The 4,341-nt window shown below is 45.3% G+C and overlaps 1 protein-coding gene across 1 annotated transcript in view; it reads left to right on the top strand.

Annotated features, from left to right (window-relative positions):
* The window catches only part of FAM81A (family with sequence similarity 81, member A), a 99,512-nt gene that overhangs the window by 44,559 nt on the left and 50,612 nt on the right, over nt 1-4,341 (top strand).

Raw genomic sequence — 4,341 nt, 5'->3', positions numbered from 1 at the left:
TTTTGTATTTTTAATAGAGACAGAGGTTTCACTGTGTTAGCCAGGATGGTCTCGATCTCCTGACCTTGTGATCTGCCCGCCTCGGCCTCCCAAAGCTGGGAGGCCTTTGTTACAGGTGTGAGCCACTGCGCCCGGCAGCTGTGCCTTTTTTATTTCTGTTTTTTAGGCAAGCAAAAGATGCTGAAACCTTTTTGATTTTTGATATCTTTTTAGCATTATAGATTTAAAATATTTGCTTCTTTAATAAGTGAAAATGCTATTTCTGAGGTTTTAAAAAATAGACTTTTTTTTAAGAGCATTTTTTTGGTTCACAGCAAAATTGAGCAGAAAGTATACTCTCTGCCCCCACACATGCGTAGCCTCTCCCACTATCAACATCCCACACCAGAGTGATATGTTATTATAGTATGATTTGTACTTCTTGTTTCTTTGCTTACTAGAAAGGTTGAACCTTTTTTAAAATGTGTTTTTTAAAGCCCCTTTTTTTGTGAATTGCTTTCCATTTTCATTGCTTGGTGGTTGAAAAACAACTCAAATGAAATAAGATTGGTTATAGCCTTTGTCATTTCTATAATGTCTGTTTTGTTCTGTTATTTGAGATGGAGTTTTGCTCTTGTCGTCCAGGCTGGAGTGCAATGGCGTGATCTCGGCTCACTACAATCTCCACCTCCTGGGTTTAAGCAGTTCTCCTGCCTCAACCTCCTGAGTAGCTGGGATTACAGGCGCCTGTCACCACGCCTGGCTAATTTTTGTATTTTTAGTAGAGATGGGGTTTCACCATGTTGGACAGGCTGGTCTCGAACTCCTGACCTCAGGTGATCCACCTGCCTCAGCCTCCCAAACTGCTGAGATTATGGGCGTGAGCCACCATGCCCAGCTCTATAGTGTCTAATACAATGTATTAGGCACTGGGCTCGTTCTCTAGTTTTGGTTTTCTGGGGATGGGGTCCAAGAATTTGCATGCGTAACAAGCCATCTGGGTGATACTTATGTACCCCAAAGATATTTGAGAACCACTGGTCTTATGCCTTACTATAGGCAAAGGTTTGCACCACTACATGGAAAAAGAATAAGTGTTACTTTCTATTGACTTTAACTAATAAGTGTTACTTCCTATTAAGAGAGAGTGCATGAGAGCTTGCCAGCACCTTCTCATCAGTGGAAGAGTGCCAGAACCATATTAGTCAGATGTGAAGTTGCTTTGCAAGAATGTATTCAGATGACTCACATTTTGTCATTCACAGGTGATTGTAACTGGTTTGTATTCGCCTTCATAGAGCAGGTTCATTGAGAAAAAGCTGGAAGCTACAGAAATAATAGATAGATTTTGAAAATCTAAATTCTTTCTGGTGAATTTTTTTTTTTTTTTTTAGACGGAGTCTTACTCTGTTGCCCAGGCTGGAGTGCAGTGGCACAATCTCAGCTCACTGCAACTTTTGCCTCCTGGGTTCAAGTAATACTTCTGCCTCAGCCTCCTGAGGACCTGGGACTACAGGCATGTGCTATCATGCCCGGCTAATTTTTGTATTTTTAGTAGAGACGAGGTTTCACCATGTTGGTTAGGCTGGTCTTGAACTCCTGATCTTGTGATCCACCCGCCTCGGCCTCTCAAAGTGCTGGGATTACAGGTGTGAGCTACTGCAGCTGCCCAGTGAAATCTTCCTTTTTACTGTCAATGCCCCAAGCAGGTTTCCACTAAGGGAAACACAGAATATTTACATTCCTAATTTCTTTTTCTTTTTTACTAAGAAGTTTGAAAATCCTGAAAAAAATACACAAGTATTTTCTTTGTGTATGTTATACTTCAAAAAAAGAAAAGAAAATATAGTTAAGAAGAGGGAGCACAAAAACAAATTGTGTAAGCATAATTACATCTCTACTTGGGCTTTTCCTATTCATTTCCTGCAAATTGTTAGTACATCAGAAACCATCAAAATTCCTAGAAATAAATAGTAACAAGCAGATACCCAGGAATGTAATCTCAAGAAACCCTTGGATTGACGCGGAAGGCAAGAGAAGGTGGTGGTTTAGTGTGCCTGTCTCCACTCTGTTCCCAATCCAGGTGCCACCTTCCTGAACAGTTGGGATAGGCAGGCAGGAAGGCCTGGGGAGCCAGCAGGATCCCATGGTTAGGAGTCTCAGGAGGAGGGTCCAGGCTCACACCTGTGAGTGAGCCAGTCTCCTGCCCCATGAAGGGGTGGAGGGGTTGTAGGGTGGGCTTGTTCCCCACTGCCTCTGGGCTGGGAGAGCTGAGGGAATAGGATGTAAAGAAGCATCCTCCTGGTACCTCACCTGGAGACAGGCCCTGTGCTTCCTACTAGCTGCACCACCAGCCCATAAACCCCTTCCACTACTCTCAAGACTACCTACTTAAGGCACTCCAGTGAGCAGAGAGAGGAAAGTCACATCACATCTAATGGGCCCTGCAGCCACAAGGAGGAAGAATAAGCACTGCCCTTAACACAGGTGCAGATGAAATAGAAAACAGGTAGGCCTTGAATAAAAAATAACTCCTACATTTAAGGAGATCCAAGTGTCACATAAAATTTCTTCTTGAACTTAAATTTCTAAAAGTCAGTAGATGGACAGGAGGGCAGAGGAAGATGGCAGAATAGAAGCCTCCACCAATTGTCCTCCCCACATGAACATCAAATTTAACAACTATCTACAAAACAAAGCACCTTCATAAGAACCAAAAAGCAGGTGAGCGATCACAATATGTGATCTTAACATCATATCACAGAAAGAGGGACTGAAGAGGGTAGGAAGGACAGTCTTGAATCACCGACACCACCCCTCCCCCATCCCCCGTCAGCAGACCACGTGGCTCAGAGAGAGAGTCTGTGTGCTTTGGGGAGGGAGAGTGCAGTGTTTATGGGACACTGTTTTGGAATGCAGGGCGGCCAACCAGCGGTGATAACCAAGTAGTGTGCCATGGGCCTTGGGTAAGACTCTGAGACATTCTGGCTTTAGGGGTGCCTCTACACATTCACAGCTGTGGTGGCTGTGAGGAGAGACTCCTTCTGCTTGAGAAAAGCAGACGGAAAAGTAAAGGGGACTTTGTCTTTAGCTTAGATACCAGCTCGGCCACACTGGAGAAGAGCACCAAGCAGGCTTTTGGGGTCCCTGACTCCAGGCCTTGGCTCTTGGACTCTTGGAACTCTAGATGTACCCTGGGCTAAATGCGGGCCCCACTGCTCTGAAGGGTGAGTCCCAGGCCTGACAGGATTCACCACAAGCTGAATAAAGAGCCCTTGGGCCTTAAGTGAACAATGGCAGTAGCCTGACTTTATTCCCTGTGGGCATGTGGTGGACACAGGGAGACTCCTCACCCTGGGGGAAGGAGAGGGAAGAGTGGGAAGGACTTTGGTGGTTTCAGCACTAGCTCAGCCGCAGTAGAATAGAGTACCAGGCAGATTTCTAAGGTTTCTGATTCTAGGCCCGGGCACCTGGACAGCGTCCCTGGACCTGCCTGGAGCCTGGGGGAACTCGTTGCCTTTAGGGGAAGGACAGAAGCCTGACTGGCTTCACCACTTGCTGATTGTAGAGCCTTAGGGCCTTGAGTGAACATAGGGGTAGCCATGTAGTGATTATAGCAGGCCTTGAGCAAGATTCGGTGCTGTGCTGGCTTCAGGTCAGACCCATCACAGTCCCAATGGTGGTGGCTACAGAGGTGCTTGTGTACCCCTTCCCAGCTCCAGGTAGCTCAGCACAAAGAAAGAAAGACTTTGCTTGTTCGGGAGAAAGTAAGGGAAGAGAATGAGAGTCTCTACGTGGTAATCCAGAGAAATCTTCTGGATCTTTTCGAAGACCGCAAAGGTAGTACTTCTACGAGTATGCAACAACTAGTGTTATTGTGCTTGGGGTACCCCCTAATGCAGATATGGTTATAGTGACCGAAAACTTAGATTACTTAACACCCAAGTCCCTTTGAATATCTGGAAAGCCTTCCCAAGAAGGATGGGTACAAACATTGACTGACATCCACAAGCATCAAGACCGTGTAGGAAAACATTACCTCACCAAATTAACTAAGACACCAGAAGTCAATCCCAGAGAGACAAAGATATGTGACCTTTTAGACAGAGAATTCAAAATAGCTGTTTTGAGGAAACTCAAAGAAATTCAAGATAACAGAAGAAGGAATTCAGAATCCTATCAGATAAATTTAACAAAGAAATTGAAATAATTGGCCAGGAGCAGTGGCTCACGCCTGTAATCCCAGCACTTTGGGTGGCCAAGGCGGGTGGATCACCTGAGGTCAGAAGTTCGAGACCAGCCTGGCCAACATGGTGAAACCCCATCTCTACTAAAAATACAAAAATTAGCTGGGTGTGGTGG

Source organism: Colobus angolensis, unplaced genomic scaffold, assembly GCF_000951035.1.
Source record: "Colobus angolensis palliatus isolate OR3802 unplaced genomic scaffold, Cang.pa_1.0 Scaffold19, whole genome shotgun sequence".
Classification (NCBI taxonomy): Eukaryota; Metazoa; Chordata; class Mammalia; order Primates; family Cercopithecidae; genus Colobus; species Colobus angolensis.
This window is presented reverse-complemented; position numbering and strand designations above follow the sequence as displayed.